This window comes from Mustela putorius, unplaced genomic scaffold, assembly GCF_011764305.1.
Source record: "Mustela putorius furo isolate JIRA1106 unplaced genomic scaffold, ASM1176430v1.1 tig00003909_pilon_pilon_pilon, whole genome shotgun sequence".
Lineage (NCBI taxonomy): Eukaryota > Metazoa > Chordata > Mammalia > Carnivora > Mustelidae > Mustela > Mustela putorius.
In genome coordinates, this window is record NW_025422057.1 from 4,426,303 (window position 1) to 4,453,575 (window position 27,273).

At 50.9% G+C, this 27,273-nt stretch overlaps 1 protein-coding gene across 9 annotated transcripts in view; it reads right to left on the reverse strand.

Annotated features, from left to right (window-relative positions):
• PTPRE (protein tyrosine phosphatase receptor type E) overlaps positions 1–27,273 on the reverse strand; it is a 152,396-nt gene that overhangs the window by 69,767 nt on the left and 55,356 nt on the right. The window contains exon 2 of one of the 9 annotated variants that reach the window (XM_045068533.1): positions 25,338–25,360. The exons of 7 other annotated variants lie outside the window; for them this stretch is intronic. The gene's annotated coding sequence lies outside the window, so the exon portion shown is untranslated. Of the gene's footprint in view, positions 1–25,337; positions 25,423–27,273 lie in introns of those variants that run through there. One more of the 9 variants, XM_045068534.1, reaches the window with a different exon arrangement.

A 27,273-nucleotide genomic window follows, 5' to 3' on the forward strand; every position in this document is an offset into this window, starting at 1 on the left:
GCCCACAACAGCCCTTGCAACTCACTGGGAGACCCAATAAGGCAGTCAGCCCAGTGCAGAGCCCCAACCCAGGAGACAGGTAGGGGGAACCCTTGGTTCATACCCAGGCTCCTCTGTCTGTCACCTGGGCCAAGTTGCTCTCTTCTCTGAGACTCTCCTCCTCTGTGGCCTGGGGGGCCCTGTGCCTCCCTGTCAGGGTTCCTGGGGACACATATGGGGTCTCAGAGCTGGTGGGAGGGGCAACAGCAGCCACATCCTTGTGCTCAGGGCCCGGAAAGTAGGCGGCACCCACAGCCGCTGAGCTTCTCTTCCCGCAGGCACCCGCTGAGGCGCCCCCAGGGACAGGCTGCTGTGCCCCCAAGAGCCACACAGCCTCCCGAGGCAGATGGACTCCTAGTTACAAGCACGGCGTGAGAAAGAGGAAGCCTAGTGACAGGAGTTCCGAGAAGGGGGTTTCACGTGATGAAAGTTTCACAATTCACATTTTGTCTTATGGGCTCAACTTGCTCCCGAATTTGAAAGCATCCGTCAGGGATGCAGGCAAGGCGGGGCGGGCAGGCGGAGCGAGACAGACCCAGGCTCCGCGCATGCGCCGTCGGCGGACACGGGTGCGATGGCAGAGACGACCAGCAGGTGGCGCCGGCGGGAAGCCAGGGAAAGGTCCGCGGGCCCCTGCCGGGTGCTCCCGACCCCACCTCCTGCAAGGTCAGGCTCTCACGCGCCCAGCGTCCTTCCGGCGTCACTCCTGGAACCAGGTTTCTGGTCCCTGCACGCCCCCAAGTAACGGCATCCCAGATGCCCGGGCAAACATTTGTTCTTCAGCAATTTCTCTTTCCATTTGTGATGCTGATTAACCTGCATCTTATAATTCTCCTGGCTGGGCGCTCTCACGCCGTTTCCCAGCCTGGAACTTATTTTATAATCCGTGGATCCGTTCTCTCTACCGCAGTCAAGAAGCTCAACACTGGGAGCGACTTGCCCCAAGCGAGAGGAAAGCTGACGAATCAGATGGCACGTCACGTCCGGGGAGCCAACGGGGCGCTCACTGCAGCGACCCTCCCGTGCACACAAAATTATTTGCACTGGCAACCGGGACTCGAAGTATATACAGACAAAGTGCTGCACAGGACAGAAGTGGCCATGAACACAGACGACGTCGGGACACGCTTGTCTCTTGCCTGCCCTCCGCTTAATGGACCAGTTAGCAGTTATGTAACAACCCGCTGATGTCATCCACTAGGGACATTTGGGGAGCCTCAGGGGCAAAAAGGCTGGAGAGAGAAAAGCAGGAATGCAGGAGGGAGTCCGTGTGTGACGAGGGGAGCCCAGGAGCCAGACTGGGGGGAACGGCATGGCCCTTCCCTAAGGGCATGTGCCCCAGGGAAGGAAGCAGTTATCTTGTTCCTTGGTCATAGGAATAAGTGTCAGTCCCCCAGACCAGGTCTCTTTGCCTCCAGAGCATGTGGCCAGACCCTGCTCTGGGAGCCCCCTACCCCCTGGCTTTGCCATCTGCTGTGTGCAGGCGCTCAGGCAAGTCACTTCGGCAGTAGAATGCAGAGGGATCTCCAGTTCAAGGATCCCAGGAAGTCATGAGTGAGTAAGACCACGTGTGCAGAGGATACAGACCCACTGCATGATCGAGGCGGGGAGGGGTGGGCCTGGTTCTGGCCAGCAGAGGGCCGCCCTGGGGGTGGGAGCAGTCCCTGACCTCCGGGGAGAAGCCTGCAGGACCAGGCGGGAGCTGCCCCGAGAGCCTGCGGAATAAAGGACGGAGGGATACACAGAAAGCCAGAAAGCCCCCACTGCTCTGGACGGTCCTTGAACGGAGTGACCATGTGCCCGCTTGTCCCGGACAGTCTGGCTTCCTGCCCGCAGCTGGCATAATTACCAGCAGTGTCCCCTTTCTCTCCGAAGGTGTTCAGGCTTGGATGCTCCACTGTATGTGCGTGGATGTGAGATCACCATGCCCAACGGAGAGAGACATTTTGTGTCTCAGTATGAAACCTCACCAGACAAAAATGTGCTGAACAAATCCCCCTTGATAGAATCAATCTATTTAAGCATTATGAATTGGAGAATCCCAAGTCTGAAACCCCAAATTACCGAATTCTTCGTAGCGTCTTTTAAAAGTCACTGCTGCTCTCCCGGCAGCACGGAGCCTTCCCACGTTCAGGGGGACCTGGGCTCGGGGCCACGGGCCGTGTGACCTTGGGTCAGGGCTTTCCCTCTCTGAGTCTATAAAATGAGCACAACCGTGACTTCATGGAGCCTCGGGGGAAAGTCTGCAAGATAAGGAGAAAGCCCTTCACACCCTTTCTGGAATGTGAATAAACACTTTACAATATGTTCAGTTCAAAGGCAGCCAAACCAGAAGCAACAGAATCACTCTTCTTTCTCTTAGAATAGACTCTGGGGTTCCGAGTCCGGGAAGGAGACCTAAGGCAGTTTTCAGTCCCAGAGACATAAGTCTTCAGCAGAACCAGGCAGTTCCGGAGCAGCGAGAAGTCTCAGGGTCATACTTCCGGCTGCACTAATGGGGCCGTGGCCGGGGACGTGTCTCCTGCTGGACTCCCGAGACCCTGCTGGGATACTGTGCCTCCTGGACACGAGGAGAAGGGCTGATCTGATGGCCTGGACAGGAAGACACCCCAGAGGAGGTGCTGACAGTGGCTTCCTAAGCCATCCTGGATGGAGAGGCTTATCCTGGTAAGACCTGCAGAGGACACATGAAGCGTCCCAGTGCCAGCCAGACCAAGCCCTCCCCTCCTGTCTCTCTGTAAGCACTGGGCCTGGCGCTCGTGCAAGACCTGGTGACTGGGGTGCTGGCTGGCCACACGGCCACAGAAGGAGGAGAGAAACGTGGCAGGATGAGAATGTGGCCTGGCTGCCTTTTGCCTTTGGAAGCATCATACCTAACTCAGTTGGGAAAGGGCCAGAACCTTCCAGCCTCTGCTCCGGAGTCTCCCCTGCTCCATCTCCTTCTCGCACCCCTGGCCAGCGGCCGTGGTCAGGACAGAAAGCCAGAGAAGATGTGAGCTCAGCCTGCAAGAGCTGAGGCCCACCAGACAGCTGGGCCTTGCCACGCCGGGAGCATGGGAGTGTGCTCAGCTCCCACTCGCCCAGGTCGGCTGCTGCCTCCATTCTAGAGCCCCGCAGCCTACAGGGAGAAAGGATGCCCATCGGCTGGATGGAGAGACAACAGGACTGGGTTTTAAGGCCTTATTCCTGGTCCCTGAAAGTTGCTAAGAATCTCTAGGATTTCTCCCTCCTGAATGGAGGCTATTTCGGGCAGAGGGAGCCCTGCTTCCTCCCCTGGCAGGTGCACAGGCCAGGGAACTCCGCAGGCAGCCCTGACACAGAGCTCGCCTCATTTCCCAAGAGGGGGAAGGATGCCTTCTTCCCGGGGAAGCGGGGGAGACTGCTCCCACCCCCTAGGGCTAGCCCACCTCTGGGAACGGCAGGAAGATAGCAAGCCAGCACTGGGACTCTGCAAGTTCACCTACAGAGGAACTGGGTACCCGGGACAGAACATGCACCCTTATTCCATAGACGACCGTTTCTAGGAGCGAGACAGATGAGGACGAGTGACGGTCCTGGCCACCACAGTGACATTCCCAGGGTGCGTGCTCTGGTGTGGACGCTGCTCCAAGCACGTTACACACGCGCGCCCCTGACCCTCACAGCAGCTCTCAGAAACATATAAGGCTCTCCTCATACCTTTCCGTGAAGGACTCTGAGGATCAGTGAAGTTAAGAAACCTGCCCTAGGCTTTCCAGCTGTCAACTGACAAAGCCAGAACTCAAACTCAGGCAGTCTGAACACAACCAGATTTCAGAAAACCAGGTCTCCACCGTCACAGTGAGCTCATCAGACCCGGGAATTATTCTGAAAGGCTGTAAGATTTTAGCAGGACAAGCAGGGGGAGCATGGGCCTCTGTCTAAACTGAGAAACATTTCCTCCCAGGACAAATAGAACACATTCTGTAAATTCCGGAAACTCGCTGAAAATATTTACTTTCACTTCTGCCTCACCCCCCAAAATGTATGAATTGTTTTGGCACTAACCGATGTTAGCGTTTTACGGGTCTGAGATTCCAAATATCTCCACTCAGAACTTCATTTTAATTCTGCAATACCTGGGAAACGCCCTTGCCTCCTAAAACGGGTAGTTAATAAATATTTGTTCAGCGAGTGAATGAAATGGCCAAAAGGTTTACAAAAAAAAAAAAAAAAAAAAAAAAGCCCAAGCTGAGCTTTGTTTCTTCCCGACCAATGTCTCTATAAACACCAGCTGCATCTTCTCAAATATTTATCAATATAGAATCACAGAATTTTATGTCCTTTGAGAAGTCCTTGTTCTGTTACCAGGAGAAAAAAAAAAGGCAAGGAAAGAGACCTCAAGAAAATGTATGTCAGAATCTGCTAGAAAGTCAGGTAAAAGGGAAATAGGAAATAGGAAAATAGGAAACAGGCCATGCGAAATGGAGTTTATTCGATTGTGTTTAGAAAAGTTCAGGTCAAATAAAGGTTGACCTCTTTAAGAACAGTCAGACTGGACATCAGCCGTATCAGACCCGTTCCAGCAAGGAACGTCCTTTTTATTTGAAATCCAAGGACAACAGTGAGGGACGAGGGGCAGAGCCCCCCCGGAAATGCTTTTCTTTGGTGGAAGATTCTTTCTTGGCACCTGACACCATCTCTGGGGTTCAGAAAGGCCCCTTTCGAGTGTCCTGGAGTAGGCTTTCTTCATTCTTTTATCCGCCCAAGTGTTTCTTGACCTCCCCTTTGGTGCAGCCCAGAGCCGGAAAAGTCAGGCAGTCAGAAGCAGGGGAATCGCAGCCCTGCGTCAAGGAGCCCCCCGAGCCCCGCCGGGGAGTTTTCAATGAAGATGCGACCCGGGACCAGCACGGCACAAACCCTGCTCCTCTCTTATCTGCATCTGGAAACTATGTAAACATAATTTAACAAGCTTGAAAGACTGTAAACCTCTTAATTTCCATCTGACTCAGACAGGAGGAAAGAGACGTAGATTAAGCGGTGATTTTCATGTCGAAGTTATCGAAGTGTCTAAGAAGCACCTCGGGGTTGATTGTTGTGTTCTGATTTAACCTTGCGGGTGAAAATCCACTTTCCCCTAGGTCTGTGAAACTGCACCCAGGGATGTTGGTGGTGTGGGCCCCAGCTGAGGCCAGGACTCCAGGGAGAAGGTGGATGCACCAGGCTTGGTCTCAGGAAACCCAGTGGTGTCATCACCACCCCCAAGACCTTCAGCGGAAGAGGAGAAACCACCAGCCAGCAATGGGTGTCATATGGGTTCAATGGCGTCCTCCTGATCCCCAAATTCATGTCTACCTGGAACCTCAAAATATGACCTATTTGGAAATAAGGTCTCTGCAGATGTAATTAGTTCAATAAAAATGAGGTCATGACGGGTTAGGATAGGTCCTAAAATGCATGCCTAGTGGCCTTGGAAGAAAGGAGAGCACACAGACATGCCCCCAAGAGAAGGCCATGTGAAGACAAGGCAGAGATGGGGCAATTCGGCCACGAGCTGAGGAACCCAGGGCTGGCCAGGAGCTGTCAAAGCTGGAAGAAGCTCGGAAGGAGGCCTTCACGGAACCTTCGAAGGCGACGCGGCCCTGCTGACACCCAGTGTCACACCTGCAGCCTCTAGAACTATGAAGGAACATATTTCTGTTGTTTTAAGCCTTGAAGTTTGCGTTAATGTCTTACAACAGCCCCACAAAACTAAGAACAGTTTCTAAAAATGCATCCGGTTTCCTGTCTGCCCGTGTCTCTCCCTTCACTGGCTGTAGGATCCTTCTGGATCCTTCCAGATCCTTCCGGACTCTCCTCCTTCCTCTTGCCCCATATCCATCAGTCCCCACGTCCCACCATGTTCTTCTCTCAGGCAAACCTCACACCTCCCTGTGCTCTGAAGGACAAGACCTCTTCCTCTACCCGACAGCAGTCAGGCGTCAGGGGGGAACACAGAAGCACAGAGCCTGGTACGAGTCCCGGAACACGGCAAGGACGAGTCGGAAGCGGCGGGCCTGCCCTGCACCGTCCGTCCACTCTGGGCCCCATCTCCAGACCGCTGGACCTTACGCGCCCTCACCTGCCGCCTGCTCGGGCCTCCCCTGGGGCCTGCAGCCGCGGCCGAGTTCTCTGACCACCTTCACAAGCTTGCCACAGTCACAGCATTCACTCATTTCTCTCTTCCTTCCTTTTCCTTTTTTCTTTTTTTTGTTTTAAGTTTTATTTTCTTAAGTAATAAAGCCTATGAGGGGCTCGAACTCACAACCCCAAGATCAAGAGTTGCATGTTCCTCTGACTGAGCCAGCCAAGCGTCCCTTACTCATTTTTTTCCAAACAACAACAACAACAACAACAACAACAAATATGTGTATTTTAAAAAGAACTCTTTTCATTAGTGTAAGTGGGAAAAGCATTGTTACTTGCCATATCCAGAGAGGACCTTAATTAATCAGTTCAGGGATGGGGAGGAAGGTGGGCGGTGAAACAGAGGCTCTTGAGTCAAAGGCTGCTGTCCTTTTGTTAAAGCGGTGGATTAGCAGGTTTCAGAGATGTTCAAGACACACTGAACCCAAAGCGAGCCTCTCTTTGAGTCTGAGGAAGGCAGGAGGAGACTAAAGGAGGGAAAGACTTTCTTCCTTTGTGATTCAAAGTTTTTCACAGGTTCGCTTAGTTTCCAAAGAAAACCATCAAGGACTTTGTGTATCAAGAAAGGGGAAAGACAACCTATAGAACAGGAAAAATATTTGCAAATGATATATATGAGGTAGAGATCTGGCTTCCAGGATGCATAAAGACACCCACAGCTCAACAGCAGCAAGACAATAACTAAGTCAAAACAACGAACGGAGACCTCAAGTGGATGCGTGTCCAGAGAAAACCAAAGAATGGCCAGCAAGCCCAAGAAAGGACACTCAGTGCACACTGATCAGTACGGAAATGCACAGCAAACCCGCAATCACACCCACCACTTCACACCCACTAGGGTGACTATAATTTTTAAAAAAGGAAGAAAGAAAGAAGAAACAAGGGTTGGTGAGGATACGAACGAACTTGAACCCTCATTCGTGGCTGACAGGAATGCAGAATGGCGCAACCACCGGGGTCAACTTTGACAACCCCTTAGAAAGGTAAACAGAATCTCAGTGGCACCCATTAACCCCAGCCCTGGGTGTATCCCTGAAAGAACTCACAACAGGTGCTCAAACAAAACTTGTAGCCAAAAATTCCTAGCAGCACTATCCACGATAGACAAAAGGCAGAAAACAACGTTCATCAGTGGATGAATGGATAAACCAAGCGTGTGGTCTGTCATACGATGGGATATTATTCAGCCATGAAAAGGAAGAAAGTATGGACACGTGCCAGGGCATGGATAATCCTCAAAATATATTGTTAAGGGAGAGAAGTCAGACAGAAAGGTCACAGATCATATGGTTTCATTAATATAAAATAGCCACAAGAGGTAAATCAATAGAGACCGAACGCAGATTCGTGGTTGCCAGGGAATTGGGGGAGGAGGAGCAACTACAAAAGGCACAGGTGGTTCCTTCCGGGGCGAGGCCGACGTCTTGGAACTAGGTAGAGTTGGCAGTTACACAGCAACGTGTTGGAACTAGGTAGAGTTGGTAGTTACACAGTGTTATGGGTGTACTAATCCTGAATCGTTCTCTCTAAGATGGCCAATATTCTGTTGCATGAATCTTAACTCAGTAAGGACAGATCACCCGAGGACCCCCGCATCCTATGGTTTGGGTTAAAAGGCACCATCTCCACTTCGGCTTCTAAGATGCTCATGGACAAGAACACCTGCAGAAGTGGGAGTAAGAAGCATCCGTTGAGTGCTGTGTACTCAGTGCTAAGTACTTAGTACTTTCCATCATTCACCCCTTTAATCCCCGACTGCAAGAATAAGAGAGTGGGACCATCCGTGTCCTCCCTTTCCAGGCGAGGAAACAGCAGAAGCACCCAGTGACGTGGGGCAGTCTCGCAGTTCCTCGGGGGGGGGGGCGGACACTCTGGGGTGGGCTGCGTGGGGCCTTGGAACCGCTGCTGAAGATGCGGGGGGTCCCGGCCGGCGCACGGAGCCCCTGCAGGCTTCAAAGCTGCAAACTTTCCCTCTTCCGTATTAATCATTTCTCTTGATTAAATACTAGTCCTACATTCTGTGGGCCCCATTGTGCAAAATTACATGGAGAGCCTGCATTGCAAATTACACTCATCAGTAGAAGTTACACAGCAACATTTATACTAATTAAGTTAGGTCGCATTTCTTTAGCTCTAATTTTAAAACACTGGCAGAACGCCAGGTGCCTTATGTCCATTCATAAGCTGCTACACACGGATGGGGTAAAATGTCCTTTTAAGTTTCCAGATATTCAAGATTATTTTACACTTAAAAACTGCTTACTGACCTTATTATGCCACTTTCTTCTCTCCCCAGCCCCCCCCCCTTTTTTTTTGCGCCGTAATCAGGATGGATATAACAAGGTAGAGTTTTAAAACACAAATCTTACAGCATGCTTTGGAATCAACAGGGCTTGTATTCTTTAATGCATTAGAAAACATTTTTGGTGAAAGTTTGTTTTCCCAGAGCATGGCTGGTTTTTAAAATTTGTTTCCCAAAGAAATGCAAATCAGTGCCCTCCAGTGTCATCGGGACGACAGGAGGGCAGACAGGACAAGCACGGTAGTCAGAGCCGTGCTGCCTGGGGTCTGCTCCCAGGCAGGCGGTGGGTCAAGCACATCAGAACAGCCTCATCTTGGCCCCCTGGTCACTGCTTTAAATGAAGCCTCAGCGAGGAAGTGACAAGCCAGGATTTGAACCCAGCGTCTGGAGAAGCCCATATCTATGTGGGTACATGTGCGTGGCGTATGTAAAGGGACAGAACACGTCATACATAAGACACAGGACCCCCAGATCTTGCAAGAATGAGTTGATGTTGCCTGTCCTTTAGTTCATTCCCATGTTTTCAGAATGCCCGGTGCCCGGTGCTGGGAAGACAACCATGAGCAAAAGCAAGTGTCGTCCCTCGGCACTCCCGGCTCTGATACTACCGCGTTTTCCCGCCGGCCCCATCGCTGCCTCCTTCCCCGCCAGACCCTTTTCTATTGCGGGAGGCCCTGGAGTCAGGCAGTGACGTCCACTCTCAACTTCCTCCCTCAGAGCATTCTCTTCCCTATGCTTTTCCCTTTGGAGCTCTCCTGCCGGGGCCACCCATATACAAACTTCCTGAGCGCCGTCACACCCCAGCTCACCTGCAGTAAAATACTCCACACAGAAAGCTCGGGCTTCACCCACTGTGGGCCCTTCTCCAGCACACGCACCCACGCCACCCAAGGGGAAAGCAAGCGAACGCAAAACCGAACGCTTCTTAAGAATTCCCTCCCCCCATCCACGCCACGCTGGGCCCCTTTTTTCTACATGCTGATCCCTGCCCAGCACACACGCAGGCACGGGCACCCAATCAGATTTCTCTTTAGCAAAGAACAGTTGGGGTGGCTCATAGTTGCCGGGAAGGTGACCGAAGCCCGCTCCCACCATAGACAAAGCCCAGGCGGTCTTCCCTCTAGACTTTTCCAACAGAAGATAGTCTAAGCTTCTCTCTAATGCAAACAAGATAAAGCCAATGTTATATTTACAGTGAACTTGGTTCCCATTTGTCCTGCTCTGTGTGGAGGCCCAGATGGGCAGGGAGCCCCTTCTACCTGGGCTGCGAGGGCAGCTGGCAGAGAAATGTCCGTCACTGGGCATAGTCCCCTCCTGGGGTGTGCTGTGGTTCTGCACGGCTGAGCGCTCGGGGGCAGGGAGCCAGGTCAGTGCTGGTTAATATGGGGATGACTGGTGTCCTTTGAGAGGAGAACAGAACTTGTGGGGACACCAAGGAAAGACGGGCGTTCCGGAATAAACCGGCTGAAACAAAGCAGCACACAGAATGCCACGTGTCAAGCCCCAGCAGGAAAGCTCTTCCCGTCGTAGGTCTCCAGAATAATTCCTCGGTGAGTCGTATCTGGGTTTATCCAGGGAGGAGACAACTGACAAGTAATTTTTGATAAATCACTCGAAATTGATAAACCGTGTTTATCACGCACGGTTCGACCGCGGCCTGCTTAAAAGTCAGAGAGGAAAGGAATGTGGGCAGAGAAAACTCTTTCTCTAGCTTTCTGGGGTAATGTTCTGAATTACTGGTTAGTCTGCTTTCAGCTCAAATACTTCCTAAAATGCCTTAATTTTCACGTTAGTTGGAAGATGCGCATCCAAAACTTTCAGCCTGTTCTCCCCGCTTCCGGTACCTCTGGTTTCTCGATTTCAAGGGAAGGAGAAAGCGCTTGTACGTTCATCAGCCGTGTTTGAAGCAGGAAGGCACACGGCTGGCATGAATCACTTGGACAAAACTGCAGAGCGACCGTCTCCGCGGAGCTGCATCTTACGAACCGGCGAGACGGTTTTACACTCCCACACAGCCGGGGCCGCGAACACAGCTGCCGCGACATTCCTGAACTACCGGGAAGTCACGACATGAGCTATTAAACTTTAAAAGCTTAAAGGGGACGCCTGGGTGGCTCAGTAGGTTAAAGCTTGGGTCATGATCCCAGGGTCCCAGGATCAAGCCCCGCATCGGGCTTTCTGCTCCAGAAGGAGCCTGCTTCCTCCTCTCTCTCTGCCTGCCTCTCTGCCTACTTGTGATCTCTGTCTGTCAAATAAATAAATAAAATCTTAAAAAAAAAAAAAAAAGCTGTTGGAGGGGGATGCTTGGGTGGCTCAGTCAGTTAAGCCTCTGCCTTCGGATCAGGTTGTGATCTCAGGGTCCTGGGAACGAGTCCCACATCAGGCTCCTTGCCCCGCGGGGAGCCTGCTTCTCTCTCTGCCTCTGCCTGCCGTGCTGCCTGCTTGTGATCTCTCTCTATCTCTCTGACAAATAAATAAATAAATAAAGTCGTAAAAAAAGAAAAAAGCTGTTGGAGAATAACACACAACCCCAGCGAGAGATGGAGGAACCTTCCAGAAATCCCCTTTCCCGTCCGTATTCCGCATCCATGGATACTCACAGAGCAGCCAGTCTCTGAGCAGCCCCTAGGGGGTCACCGTGTTCAAACCCACGTCCACCGCTGTGGCGTCTCCCTGGCTGACAAGATGAGCATCTCCACACGGGCTGCGGAGGCCAGAGGCGACGCACTCTTCACCCCGTAGTCCCTTTGGAATCCTCCTTCGGAGGCTGGCGGCTGCTGGCACGCAGGCGAAGTTGTCAGAAACCAGAGCCCAACATCCAGCAGGGGAGAGGGACAGGAGAGCTCGCTCATCTCTCGTTGAAATAAACACTTAAAAATAAATTTATAATTGCGGCAGCATAGTGACTTTTTTTTTGTTTGTTTTATCCAGCTTACAGTAAATCAGTAAGAAAAGCGGCATACAACCCGGGCTGGCTTCCAGGAGTGTGGAGCCGTGGCGGGCGGCGGTGCGGGCCAGGGAAGCAGAGCCCCGCAGGGGTGCGCTGAGCTCGCAGGGCGGAGGCCGGGAGAGCATCCACGGCCCGCAGGTCCCCGGGAGGAGCGGACCGCGCAGCCCCAGTCCCCAGCCCCCACGCTGCACGTTTCTTTCTCCCAAGTTACTGCTGATGCTACACTTTCAAACGGGCTCCTCCAAGGCAGAACGAGAACTCAAAGCTCTTTCAGATGCACTTCACAACTCAACCGGCGTGCACACACAGAAGCGAGACGCCCGTGGGCACATGTGCTATGAGTGCTTTTCTCCCAAAGAGGGTGAGAAGGTAACGTTCCTGCACTCTGGAGTTCTCGCTCGGCCCGAAGAGCAAGTCTATTTCAGGCAATGGTGCAGCTTTGCAGAGTCAACTTCTCATACCAAAAATATCTCTGCTTTCCTCCACGGCACTTCCTAAAATAAAAAGGGAAACGTACCCACAACACGACTCTCTCGTGTGTTAGCCGAAAAACCGAAACTCCTGCCACTGGCCTGTTCTGACCGAGTTCTCCTTCCCCTGTGACATTGTGGAAGTTTCTTGATTTCACAGTCTGCAGGTTGAGCCACATCCCTGGGAAAGCGGCGGCTTCCTAAAGAGAGTGCCCTTCCCGGTGGGGTGTGTGTGTGTGTGTGTGTGTGTGTGTGTGTCTCGTGTCAGCATCACACGGGCACAGACAGCTGTAATGCTTAGTCTAGTCTTGCAGACGGATGCTCACACGGGTGCATCGAAGCAGCCCACGACGTGGGACAGGGGTCTGCTGCAATGTCTAACTTTATTTTATTCATACGACGACAATTCCTCTGCCCATCCCCAGGCACAGATGTTCACTCGGTCCCGGGAATTTGATTTCCAGCACTGTTTACTGAGTACTTGCTGTGGGCAAGGACTGTGCTAGGGAGTTATATACTCTGCTCCAATTAATGCCCAATTGTGTCTGCCTCCAATAAGGAAAAAATCGGCAACAGTCCTGGAGATGAGTTCTGTGTGGCAGGGACGGTGAACAGGCCTTGATCAGCTACCGGGACAGTGTTGGGCCCAGAATCATCGGCTTCTCAGATCTCTGCCTCGCTGTCCTTGGTGACTTAGAGGATCACATTAGTTGTCAGTAAATCCATTGATTTTCTGAAAACGCCGCTTCTCATTCATTTTTCTGTTGATAAGGAATTTCTGCGACAATCATTGCAAACCATCTCTCCTGCAGTCAGTCAGTGCAACGCGCCTGCAACACGATTGAGATCTCTCCTATTCCCGAAGGGGGCCATTATTTCCACCCGTTGCCATGGAGATGCTGCAGCATCGCGGCTGTGCGCTCAACTGCTTCCCACCGCAGTCATACCACACACTTAAATCAAATCATTTGTTTCACACGGCACAGGTTTTTCTGGAAAACAAACACCTGGCTACGTAAAACTTAGCGGAGCGGCTCGCTTCATCTCGCGGTGGGATGAATGGGGACAGCCAGTAGTGTCCTGCACACCACCCAGCCTCGACCGGGGCGGCGAGATGAAAAAGAAGCAGCAGAAACCTCTCATGCTACCTTGATGATCGGTCCCTTTGATTAACTGCTGGAGGAATTCCTTACTGTTTCCAATGACCCCAGAAGAGCTTCTAAGAAATCAAAAGTAATATAACTCGGAATCACCAAAAATAAATGTTTCCTGGTTGGGAGGTCACGTTTACTGGACCTCTGCCATGTTCATTTTTGAAGCGAGGGTTGAGTTCAGCGATGCGTGCAGCTCCCACATGGGTTTTCCTTGTAACTAGCACACACACGTATATGCACACAAACATATAACCCTGTGTGGCAGTGAATTCCCGAGGTTTCTAACTGTGAGGTCTGGTTTCCACCAAACAAGGGAGGTTCTATTCACATGCTGAACTCCCCCTGAACTCGCGGGTGCTGGTGCCCTGAGGCTCTCACCTGGAGCTCAGGCTGGGAGAAGGGATTGATCCCTTGACAGCCCCACAGCAGAGTAGGGACGGGAGGCACGGCCCTGAAGGTGGCAGGTGGACACCTCCCTTTGGAGCCTGTGGATTTCAGGGCTTTACCGTCTGCGACACTGGGCCAGCAGTTGGCCGTCCTCGGCTTTTACAACAAATGGTCTTAAGAGTTGGCTTGGATATTAATCAAAAGAGAGAAATAATTTGGATTGGACTTCAGAGGCTGCTGTTTGGAAAAGCCGGTAATTAACTAAAGCCAAACTTCAAGGAAAATGTCAAATCTAAATTTGGCCCCAAATCACAAGGTTAATCCGAATTTGAGTCAGGTTATTTGGGCGTTTAGGTATCTTCTCCCCATGACATCCCCTCTCCCCACCAATGCCCTTGATTTGTTTGGTTGGTTTTTGCTTTGCTTTACCTTTTCTCTTATTTTCTTTCTCTCTCTCTCTCTCTCTCTTTTTTTTTTTTTTTTTTTGCCATGACTCTATTAAGATTGGCCAGGCTTGAAGCTGAGAAGGTTTGTTGTTTTAGGAACAGAAAGAAAACTCTCCCCACATAGGAAAGAATGTCACGGGGCCTTAAGCCTAGGCTACAACAATGAATAGACGCGCTTCTCGCAACACCCACTCCGTGAAGAAAGAGGGTCGTTCCTTTTACAGTAACCCCTGCCCCTCCCCAGCCAGGACGCCGCAGACGGTCTGTGTGAGGTCAGAGCCGGGGGGGGCTGTGGGCCGAGCTGTCCCAGCGGCTCTCCGCATCCTCCTTCCCAAGGGAAGCAGAGACTTCGTGAGCTGAGCCGCTCACGTGCAATGAGGCGTGGAGTGGAAGCTGGGATCCCGGGGGCAGGGGGCGGGGGGACTGGACGGACGGGAATGCACGGGCCGGGGTTCCACACTGTGGGGCCACACCTAAAAAAACAGGGTGGCCTCAGGAGGAAAGCTTCGAAAGGAAATTCCTTTTTTTTTTTTTTAAGATTATACTTATTTATTTTGAGATAGAGAGCACAAGCAAGGGAGCAGCAGGCAGAGGGAGAAGCAGGCTCCCTGCTGAGCCAGAAGCCCAACGTGGGGCTCGATCTCAGGACCCCAGGATCATAACCTGAGCAGATGTTTTACCCACTGAGCCACCCAGGAACCCCATGAAGGAGATGGTTAAGCTGGAGCTCGTACAGTTAGAATCCTGAGCAATCTGCTATGCTTTACTCCTCAGTCGGTGTGGTGCAGGAGGAAGGGTCGCCACGAGCCCTCTGCCCTCACGTGGTGCGCACCGTGCACCGCTCTCAGCCCGCTGGCCTGTCCAGATCCGCTCTGCCTCGGTGCCTTTCTGCGGCAGAAGCCCTGATTCGAACAGGGCAAGTTTCCCTTTATACACTACCAATATCAAATCGGCTTTGGTCCGTTTACCTGCCTTTGGGGACACGAAGGTAAAATGACACGTTGCTGAGCAACGGAAGCTTCTGGAATGTCATGTCCTTCTTGGACAGGCTCTCTCCCTTCGAAATAATTAGACATCATTCATGGTTCCACGTCTGCACCGGGAATAACACACAAGAATTTACATCATCTTGAAATGAGAAGCCGGTTGCACTGATTCCTGGCAACAAGAAGTGCATGACATGAATCTGCCCAGAGAAACGAGACCTTTTTAATGCCAGAGCTGTCAGCTAAGGTAGGTGCAGGGGGAGAAGACCGCTCGCCGAACTCTCCAAGAAAGCCCCCAACTTCATGCTAACACACATTTGAGAAATAGAGGTCAAGGCCATTTAGTTCAAGGTGGTCTGGGTTTTTTTTTTCTTCCAGTGTGAGTGTGTGTGTAGCACAAATACAAACATGGGGAGAAATGCTCCATGGGGCTCGTAGGAAGGACGAGGCTCCTGACATGACAGTTCTTTCCAACAATCAGCAGCCTCGAGATAGCCCCAACAATGCCTCCATTAGTCGTCCTATTACAACATCCAGAAGGACCGGCCAAACCCTACAGCATCCCAGGAGAACCAGGCTTTCACGTAGGTGTTTGTGACAATCTACTGCACGACGTTATTTATGGAACCCCAGAAACCCTTGGGGCTGCCCAGCTCCAAACCCACCTGCAGGATCCAGACCGTCCACGGGGCCCTGGCCGGGTCACTGGGTGCCGCTGTTCCAATCCACCGGCCCCGAGAACTCAGGGCTTTGGGCACCCACTGAAGCCCTTCCCATGGAGGCCAGAAAAGGCACTTGACTGTTTTGCTGTCAGGCAGTCCACTAAGGACAAGCTGGTGTTTGAACGCCGTCCCCCGGCTGCCACAGCCACGTCATGGCAACCCCTGCTCTGTGCTCTATGCTGGGGGTGGGGGCCACCTGCTCCAGAAAGTGGCACAAGTATTATTAATGCTTATTACGCGCTCCCTTCCGTGCCTACTTTCCAGCAGGGGCCCGAGTACATCAGTGCCCCCTTCCGAGGAGTAGGAGGTGCTGGATGACAACGTCAAGAGGGTGGCAGGAAGCTGTGAAGTGGGACTGGGAGTCAGAGAGGAGTGTTGGCCGCAGGGGGGCAGGACACACCTTCCCAGAATCGAAGGACGGATCAGACAATTGAAGCGCTAGTTGGGAACAGAAGCCCCTTATTACGAAATCCATGGGTGAACGTTCCAGTGCTCTGACCATCATTTCTGTGGCTGACCTGCTTCGGGGGTGTGACACCAGAGCCGTCCCCAAGAGCCCGCTACTCAGAAGGGCGCGGAGCATGGGGTTTCACACCTACTTTGCACTAACTTTCTCTCTGAGCTTCTACTTAGTGCAGTCTGATGGGACAATGGTGGCCCAGCCAAGGGCTTGGAGCCTTTGTCACACCTGGCCCAGCCTCTGCCACCCCTCCAGGACAGGCTCCTGACTGTCTGCTTCCTAGCCCCGAAGTAGTCACCAAGGGGCAGGGGCACAGTCTCAGGCTTCAGGGAGGGTCTATACGGCCTAAAGTATGTCTGTGCCCCACTGAGCATGTCATTAAATAGAAGATTAAAAAAAAAGAAGAAGAAAGACAGAAACAACAGCGTGACAAGTCCAGAGAGAGACCACGGAAGAAAGGAAAAAGCTTTTTGTCCTGCTTTTTGAACAAGCAATCGAGCACCTTATGCGGCTGGCCGCGTGCACGCTAAGTGCCCCCCAGGCGCTGTGCAGGGTGCAAAGCTGGCATTTTCTTTTCCGCTGACTGCCTGCTGCGCCCCACATCCTCTGCCTGACCTCACTCATCCTCTCCTTCACCAGCATCCGTGGAGTCAGGGGTTTGCTGGGTGCTGGGCAACGCCTGGGGAGCCACGTTAGGACACCGCGGTCCCCGAGCTGCTGGGCCCTACCCACAGGTCACCGGCCAGCACGCAGCCAAATCCACTGCTCTCTCTCCCTTTGCAAAGGATCCAACCAGGCGCTAGTGACATCAGACCTCGTCTGCAAATTAGAGTAGAAAACAGGAGTTCGAGGAACTATGCGTTTTCCATGGGTGAACTGGGGGCTTCATCACGCAGTTCTCTTAACTTGACTTTTCATTTCCCAAGATGAGGATTTAATTCTCTTTTAATCATATCCTCCAAGAGAACCCTTTCCCGTGGGTTTAGGAAACTTCCCACTGGGATTGCTGAGCCCCCACTGACACCAGTTCTCTGTCTTTCCCGGAATCGGGATCAGAAACGTCAAGGAACAGTTTCCTCCAGCGTCTGCTGAGACCCCCGCCGGGCCTGCGACACGCTGTGACTGTGGTTCCAAAGTGGTTCAGGTTTCCCAGGGACACTGACTTACACAACTGAGAAATTTCCATAAAATGCACGATAGACCAGTCGAAATAAAAGTTACTTTTTTTCTTTTTACCTTTCAAATGAATTTCAGAAAGGGGTCAACACATTCTAGTGACAAATGAAGACTCTCCGTGTCCCAGGATATGACAGATGTCCAGACAAGCTCCTCGGGCTTCCGACCAGGCATTTGGGATTCTGGTTGAATACGTAGCTTTCTGACATGATGCCCGGATTTCTAGAAGACGTCCTTGGATAACTGGCTGGTACTTGGATTCTTGAAGTGGTATTTGTAGTTCGGATGCAGTATTAAGGTTTCTGGTGAAGCCCTTGAATATCGGAGCGGTATTTGGACTTCTGACTTCGCACAGGAAACCCATGCTGGGGCCCTGGGGGCTGGGTGTGGGGCACACGCGCCATCCACCTGCAGGCACAGGGCTGAGCTGCTGAGGCCAGGAGCGACCCTGAGGGAGGAGCTCCACAGCCCTGGCCGCCAAGACGACCCCCGGCGCTATTTTCCATTAAGGTTATGGAGCAAAAGGGTACGTGAGCCCAGCTGGGTGGACAGAGCCACTTGGAGTAAACAGGCGGACAGAGAGGAAGCTTGACTGAGTGGAAACTGATTATGTTCCTGGGCTCTCTGGGAGGGAGACCGACCACGTGGCTTTCCAAGTGGAATGGATTTGTAGCAACATGAAAAAAAAAAATGTTCAAAACAGCTGCACAGCGTTTAAAAACATTTTTATAGAAAGGAGGGTTTGGAGATGTTTCGTGAGGTCTGACGTCCTCTAACCGAGAACCCCCTCCGGCATGGGATGACCTCATCACTTTAGTCCATCAGAGCCCCGGGGAGAGGCGAAACGCCTTCCCTACGGCACAGCGCCGTGTCCCCTTGTCTCAGACATGCTGAGCACCACCTTACCTAGATTACAGCAAAAGTGATTTTTAAAAGAAATAGGTCTTCATTCTCAGCAGGAGGAAAACACACAGCCATGGGCTGTGAATCACTCATTAAAAATTAAATAAATCCACCCACAACAGGAAACAGCACAACAGAATGTCGGTGTTGACTTCAGGTTGGAAGGAAGCCAGAAACAGGACTTGGAAACAGTGATGGCTCTGAGTGGGATCTCGCGCACACTGCTACATGCAACACCCTGACTCCGTCTCTGCGACCGGCACTTTCCAGCCTGCCTTCTGCGGATGACTCGCAGGAGAAGGAAGCAACCTGGCATCGGGGGTTTCCATGGTTTCCTACAAGATCCAGCAATCCACCCTCCCGGTGAGTCCCTTCTCCAGGTGGAGCAGAGCATCAACAGCCCCAGAACCACTTGCCAGAATGCATCTCAGAACAGTGGGGAGAAGGTGCCTTTATGTTACCACCTACTGCTTCTGCAGAGGTTTTAAAATCGAAGCCCAGGAATGCCCAGTTTTTACTTCCTGCCTGTCAGCAACACCACAGAAAGAAGACTGCTTTTCAAAAATGTTTTCCCCATTCATAAAACCCTCCTGTCTAGGTTCCTTATTCCTCTGGCGGCAGGAGGAGTGGAACGATCCTTTGCTGCTTTCTTTTCTGGTGAAGATTATAAAACATTTACACCATGAGGTGCAGACTTCCTCCCAGCAGGAAAGGCAATGGATGTATCTGGCGCAGGCTTGGCTGATTCACAGCAGTGGCGACGTTAGGGCGATTTCCGTATTAACTCAGAATCCAGACAGACATCCCCCAAGAACATCAATTTTATGTCTACAAGGGGCCTTTAAAAAATTCTCACCCAGCCCTTTATTTTTGAGACAAAGAAGGTATGACTCAGGGCACAAAGGGACGCATCAAAGTCATTCAGCTTTCTGGAACTATACTCTGTGTGCATCTAATCTTTTCCTAGCCTCCCGTGCAAAATACACAATTATACTTGCTACCGAAAGGACTCAAGCACAGGTCCTACAGGCGATATTTCCTGGAGTCAGAACTAGGACTTACCACTTCATTTTTCAAGACTTTGCACAATTATGAGCCCACAGGGGACACCCGGTAAATGCTGGCCGAGGGAATGGACCAACCCCGCGCTGTGCCGAAAGGAAGCCTGGCAAGTGTGTGAAGAGAGATTAGAAAACTCGATTTGGTCAGCAGATAACGTGCGGAAACATTTGGAACTCTGGCCAAGATCAACTCAACCGATCATAAAGTTGTTCCAAAATATAATTATCTGCCAGCAACCTGTTTGCCGAATCCACGGGCTATGTCCTTACTCATAACTGTTCTCTAATACTTGCATAACCGTAAAATGACAGTATTCATAATGGAAAACGTTTTCTTTTCGGCGGGTCGGCTTCCTCCTTGTGGGTGGTGCTAGTGAGAGGGGCCTGGCTTTGAGCTTTGAGGGGGACCCGTGCACAGCGGAGGCTCCCCTGGAGGCTGATGAGGCCCGCGCCACCGTCTGCCCACCGCCCTTCTCCCAGCCCGCCGGGGTCTCTGTCTTCTCAGCTTCAAGGTGGAGTTGAGGACGAACACCCAGCTGCCCCCGGCAATCTCGGAGGTCTGAGCGAAACAGTGACCTTGAGCACGACTTGTAAACTGTAAAGTGCTCTACACGCATGTGTGCGGGATTATAAACGCAATTTATGTTTTCAGCATAAGGCATTTAAGTTATCTGGCAAAACAGGAAATAGATCAGGTCCTGTTTTTGTGAATAATAATTTCCACCAACATGACGTTTTTGAGAAGATCCCTTTCTCAGCAGCAACGTGGTGCCATGGAGGTTTTAAGCACATTTTTATAGACAGCACTCGAACACAAAATCTGTGTCATTTCAGATAGCACACCAATCTTACTAGGGTTATTTGAAATCAGTTAAACACCATCAACATATTTTTTCCAAGTTGTTAGAATCCAGTCAGCCCCCTCCCTAAAATAACTCAAATCCAATTTGTTTGGCTTGTCGCTTATGCTCATTTCCATTCTAAACAAGAAGAAAAGCTACTCAGAGACATAGTTTTGATCAGCAACTCCATAGAGATCGTCTATCTTCCAACATTTTAAATATTATGCCAAACTCTATCATACTAAGCTGTTCAAAAAAGTCACCTCGGGGGACCCTGAGTGGCTCAGTCAGTTAAGCTTCTGCCTTCAGCTCAGATCATGATCCCAGGGTCCTCGGATTGAGCCCCACACCGGGCTCCCTGCTCAGCGGGGAGTCTGCTTCCCCCGCCTCCCTACTTGTGCTCTCTCTAGCTATCTCTTTCTCTCTCGATAAATAAATAAAATCTTAAAAAAAAGGTCACGTCAAATGAGCAATCTTTTTTTTTTTAAGATTTTTCTTTATTTATTTGACAGACAGAGATCACAAGCAGACAGAGAGGCAGGCAGAGAGAGAGAGGGAAGGAGTCTCCCCACTGAGCAGAGAGCCCGACGTGGGGTTTGATCCCAGGACCCTGGGATCAGGACCTGAGCCAAAGGCAAAGGCTTAACACACTGAGCCACCCAGGTGCCCCATGAATGGGCAATCTTTGAACAGGAGGATTTCTCCTCCTGTGGCTCACTGTCCTGATTCACATGGGGACATCCCCCTGTCAACAGGACTGTAGGCGGTGGGGTGGGGGATGGTTCCCACATCAAATGGGGCTGGGTCTATGTTTCTTCCAGTGGGTAGCAGCCCTCATTCCTGACTCCAGTGCCCTGGGCGTCTGAGAAATCTCTCTGTAAGTCATACACCTAAAGGGATTTCTACATTTCTCATCTTCCTCCCTCTCCCCCAACCCTGTCTGAACGATGTCACTGGTCAGGCACAGGGCACGGACACTGTCTGTTCCTGCAACAGAAACCACACACAGAAGGTCGGTCCCCACCATGAACCTGAACCACAGCTCCTAGACCAGTTCACAGTCCTGAAGACCAGGTATTGCCAGATTCTCACCGCATCCCTTTTAACTGAAATGCCGCTTCACAAATCCAGCTGATAAGGAAAGTGAAGAGGGTGGGTTTGATTATAAAAATAGGAAATGTCCAACTTTCAATGGGTGGGATCGTGATGTGTCATCCAGTCAACAATAACTGTTTTTCCTAAAAGGTGGACCTCACCTTGGATTCCTGGCAGTCAGACAACCCTCCGGCCCCGAGGTGACTTCTGTCCACCGTCCCTGGCCACCGCCTCGCCAGGCTGCCATGCACTAAACAGTTTCCTGAAGCCTAAATCCCAGATTTCCTGCACAGGGCTGGACAGAGTTCACTGAGGCGCTTGCCAAATGCTCATTTAATGACTGCTTCCTTGAACTGAATTTTTAAATGCCTTAGAAATTATATTGCAAACAACCACGACCTAAATACAAAGTGAGAAGTTTCCCCTTCGAGCTTCCCTTACCTCTTCTCCTGCTGGGACGACCCCGGGAAGCCATCGTGGCCCGAGAGAACCCATGTTTTCCTGTAGCTGGAAAAGGATTTCTCGAAGAATTCCAGCTCTGAGCTGGGTCTGCAGGTCTGGGGCGAGCCAGGAGCTTATATAGAAAAGCTGTGTTCCTATTTCCTCTAAGTGGAAACTGTGACCGCTTAATATCCATGGCTTTGCTATATGACAAACGGTTACCTAGTAGACTCTTGGAGGAGGTCCTTCTTGGAAGAATGTGGAAACTTTCCGGGGGGGAAAATGGAAGTGGAAATAAAGGAGGGATTAATCCGTTTGTCACCAGCAGGTCCAGAGGCGTTCTTCCAACTTACGATCGCCTTCCAAAGTCAGTTACAGGAGAAGAACTCCTTCGCTGTCGGGAGAAACACATTTTGCTCGAATGGGAAACCCAGAGGATCCACCGATGCTAATTAAAACCCAAGAACAGGGCAAAAGCAAGAAAGAGGGATCAAATATTTGAGAATGTTTTCAAGTCTTCCGTGCTTTGCACATCATTCGTGAAGCTTCTCGTTTTCTTTCTGCGGACTTGGAAACCAGCACAAGAATGCTCTATTTCACCTGCAGAAATTCAGCCCTAGCTAAGGTGGCCAGAAAGCACATTCCGAGCGGTTTGCTCTTTGCCTTGCCAAACATTTAAAAAACCTTTAGATTCTTTTCTTTTCGTGCCATGGTGGCCACTGGAATCAACAGCCAGGAAGAGAAATGACTTCGAAGAGAAAAATCACACATGTTAAAACTGACAAAGGAGGAAAGACGGATCATTAAGGAGGAGACAGCTAGTGACGGAATGTTCTAAGCTAATTTTAAAATTAAATTCACTGTTAACATCAGCACTTTAATTTCGTTGCCTTTTATTCCTTTGGTATTTCCATGAGCCAAAGTGAAATAGTGAAGTTACAGTATCATTTAATTTTACTTACTGGTGGATACCCTTTGGTATAACAATATAAGACCTCAAAGAGCCTGGAAAAGATATTTAAACCTTAATTGCGTGTCTTGCATGAATTCTTAATTCTGACATCCCATCGCTTTATTTAAATACTACGCAACTGAGACCCGCAGAGTTGCAAGCGTCCACTAGTTGAGGGAACTTTGGTCATGTTTGATGGTTGATAGAAATCATGGTGTCCCCTCCCAAGTCCATATTTACATATTACAAAAAAGGAGAAACGAGAAACAACAGAAAACCATGAGAATGGTGGTTGGTCATGCCAAAAAGGTCCCACTTAATCCAGTGAAAGAGCAAAAAGTTGACTCTCTCTTTAAGTTCAGATATTAACATAGAATGGCTTTTTTCTTACTGTTTTACTTATTTATTTATCTGAGAGAGAGCACACATGCGCATGAGTGGGGGGAGGGGCGGGGGCGACAGGAAAAGAGACTCCCCAGCGGACTCCATGCTGAGCGAGAAGCCCAACATAGGGCTCGGTCTCATGTCTCATGAGATCATGACCTGAGCCAAGAGTCAGACACCCAACTACCACCCAGGTGCCCCCGGGGTGCCTTTTTTTAAAATGAAGAATCAGAGATTGTTGCTAGAGAAGAGAACACCTTTGGGTCCCCATTACAGTAACGGCACATACATTGCTATACAGTTGAACGACTTCTTTAAACGAAAACAACTGCCTTAATTATGTGACAGTGTTAGTTACAATGATCTTATTAACCTCTGACTCGGCACGAGCTCACTGACACATCACAGTGAACCTAAGAAGGGACTGCAGGCTGAGGGCAGCGGGGCTTCCCCATGTCCCCGTGTTCAGCCAGCAGGCATCTCCTGGGCTCCTGCCCCACGGCAAGCCCACCACCTGCGGATGGCAGCTTGGGACAGTGGCCAGGTTCAGGTTCTCCCCTGCCCTGCCCAAAGGGAGCTATTTATTTCATTCCAATGGACTCAAAAGCTGGTTTCTAACCCCACAAATTAGAAATAAATTCCTATTAGTTGAAATCTTGAAGCTCTTGGAACAAAGCTCAAATGTTTAGCAATGAAATTGCCACGGGCCCTGAGATCACCGTGGTGGTCCACCCCTTCCTCCCAGGAGCAGGTTCCAAACAAAAGCATCAAATAAGGTAGCCACCACAAGGGGGGTCATGCTTGGGACAGCCTTTGCTCACATGGAAGAGAAAATTCCTGAAATAGAAGCACTTTCTACCTAAGAACTCACAGCTTCCCAAAGCAATCTTTACCGTCCTATTGAAACGGAGGCGAAGGATGGCCTTTGGTTGAGCGACAGGCCAGGCTACGGGCCCACATACCAAGAGGACAGGAAACCTTCCAAAAGGCTAAGGGCAAGACTGGGTGTGGGGGCCAGTGCTGAGCGGAGAGCCAAGGAAGGCAAGAGGCAGATGCTTTTAACAGGTCATAATCGAGATCTTCTATCTGGGAAGAAGAGGCGACTGTGGGGCAAGACCTTCCAGTGTTTCATCCCAGCAGGAAAGGGAACCACCGCTCTTGAAAAGCAGCGTGCGTGATATCTCTCCAAACCAGTAAGGATGGGGCAACACCTCTCGCTTGGGATTCCGAGGCAATAAGGGATCGCAGACTTCTTGTGCTTAAGTCTCATCCAGTAATATTATCCCAGTAACATTCCTCCTCTTGGAGCCCATTGTGGACATACGCCCAAGGAGATCACGCCATCCAAGATCGCCCACATCCAACAATGACGTGATAGAGCATGGGGACAGCCCAATCAGCTCCGTAGGTGACCCACGGAGCCTTTCCCGTTCTCTCTCTGTTGATAAATCGCTGACTGTGTGTGCATTCCTTGGAGATAGGGCGCAACAGTCCATACACCCCAAATGCATCTGCTCACACCAGGGAGACTACAAGCATTCATGCCCACAGGGAACAGCGTCACGACAGCAACTGAGGGGGCCAGCCAAAGCCAGACAGCAACCCGCTGACCTTAAAATAATTCAGGAGAGAGTCAAAGCATGCCAAACAAGGGGATGCATGTAGGAAACCCAACTTCCTGGCTGCGTACGAGCTGGTGCACTCACGGGGGGAACACACACCACGCACCCAGGCGCCGCTCGCCCACATGCTGGAACCCCTTCCAAAGCTCTGCGATTTTCCTCCCGCGACCTCTTTGGGGAACTTCATACCAGGGAGCTGATGGAGTAAGACACAAAGAGGCGGTGGTGTTTGTTTTCCTGAGAGCCGGGACGTCAAGACCGTGGAATCGTGCCCGATCTCAAAAGGCATAAAAGTATGTGACGATGACACGGTTGTTTTTGTTTCTGTTTTAACCCAAAGTGCAATCCAGAAAAGCTCCTTTTCAGCAGGTTTTTCCCACAGCAGATCAATTTAAGAGGCAATTACCATCGACGCGATTATGCGCCTCTGTGTTTCCCGGCAGGCGTCCCATGGGTGCAGCGAGGAAAGCAAGACCCTTTCGAGGGACGGACACGTCCGTGCAGGGGGAGCGCGCGGGAACTGCGCTCGCACCGGCCCCGTTCGGGAGCCTGAACCACTGAGCCGGATTTTAAACACGCGGCACGCACGCACGCACAAAACGATGCAGCAAATCTGGCGTGGTACAGTCCGGTTCAAGCAAGTTCAGGCATACAATCCTACCACAATATATGGACCATACGGGTCTTCTCTCTCTAGAAATAATGTTTCTCTAACAATTAAATCCCACACACTTATTTGTTGTTGTTGTTAGTTAACAACACATCAGTTAAAAAATAAATTTGAAAAGGTTCTGTACTCACCAAGGGAAAGCGAAGGCTATCGTCTGCAAAAGAAAAGGCGGGGGAGGGGAGGAAAAAAGGAAGGGTTAGTTTTCTGGGTACCAGGAGCCAGCCGGCCGCTCACTCCAGCCCCGTTCGCTATAGCACTAGTTGAATGTTCTCAGTTTCGCTCCATGTTGGGATCTTCTTGAGGTCTTTGTATGTGATAACTTTTTTGCTGTGGACATCAGCTTTCAAAAGCGTCCTGTCCCCAAACTCCCCTGTGAATTCTGGTGTCAGTGATGGGGCAGCGTGGTGTCTAGCCCCAGGCCTAGATGCCCCTCCCCCAAGCCAGCACCCTGGGTCCCTCTTCCTAGACACCGCCTCTTAAAACCCTCGCAGGTTGGCTCCTCCCCCCGGTTTCCAGCTGCATCATTTTCCAGCCCGCTCATTCCCCAACACTTCAGCTTTTATGTCCGTTTTGTGTTTAACATCTCATTATGATAAAATTTGCACACCCTGACGTCCACCTGTGTGCAATTCAGGGCTTTGTAGCATAACCACAGACTCTACAACCATCGCCGTCACCTAAATTTAGAGCATGTTCATCATCGTAACAGAAAGGCCATGCCCATGATTTCATTAGCAACCCAGCCCATCCGCTCCCCACCCCGTCCTCCGGCAGCCACGAGTCTACTTGCTGTCCACGGATCAGCTTATTCTGGACATTTCACTCATGTGAGATCTATAATACGTGGCCATTTGTAACCTGCTTGCTTTTATTTGGGATTTTTGAGGTTTAGCCACATTATCACACAGACTGGTTCTTCATTCCCTTCTGTGGATGAATACTAGTCCATTTTCCACACGCCACGCACCACGTCCTGTCTATCCATGCCTCGGCGGGTAGACACGAACCTCTGGTTCATGTACAAGTGGCCAGTAGGGCAGCGTCACGCTGGAGACCGTGCTCCGTTGTCACTGTGCACCTGTACTGCTACACGTTTCGGGCACCCTACCCTTAAATAGCTAACGCACTCCACTGTGTTTTCCACCGAAATAGAATACTTCTCATCTTAGTGACGGCCAGGCTGGATATTTGAAAACCAAAGACAATCCTCCGTAGCACATAGTTACAGCAGGTTGTGGCACTCATTAAAAAGCTGACCCGTGAAGTCGGTCAGGGGCCAAAAGAGCAGAAGAAATGGTTCTTGTAATACCAGGGAATTTTAAATCTACTTGGGCAAATCTACAGCTAATGTCATCTCTGGTGGCAGCGTCCCTGCTAACTCTGGGAACGAGGCAAGGATACCTACTCTCACCACTCACATTTAACGGCGTACTGGACGCCGGGTCAATGTGATAAGGCAAGAAAGAGAAAGCAAAGACCCAGAGATTGGAAAGAAAGTAAGACTTCTTCGTTCTCAGAAAATTCCAGAGAATGCACAAAAAATCAACTAGGGATCAGTCGATTGGGTAACGAATGAAGTCACAGAGTTCCCAGAGTACGGCAGAGCCTCGAGTAGCGAAGAAGGTGGGGGAGGCACTGACGGTGGGGTAAGAGGTGAGGTCGTCGGCGGTAAGAGGTGAGGTCGTCGGCGGTAAGAGGTGAGGTCGTCGGCGGTAAGAGGTGAGGTCATCGGCAGTAAGGGGAACTGCTTCTCGTATGGAGAACTTACACACGAGCCCACTCCTTCCAATCCCCTCAAAGAACCTGGGAAAGTGCGGGGAAGAGTTCCTTAGAAGTGTGTTTGCTGGGGCCGCACACGGGGAGACGGCAGCAGCGGAAGATACCCATAATACCTCAGGATTGGGAGAAATGCTCAAAACTATCTTCCAAAGTAAAGTTGAGTCATTTTAGTGCACAATGGAGACCAGTGAGGTGCAGAAGGCTATCACAGGCAGAAGCAAAACTGCAGGGCTGAGTCAAACCGAACTAAAAACCAAACAGGGAAGAACCAGTGGGCCGCAGAAGCAG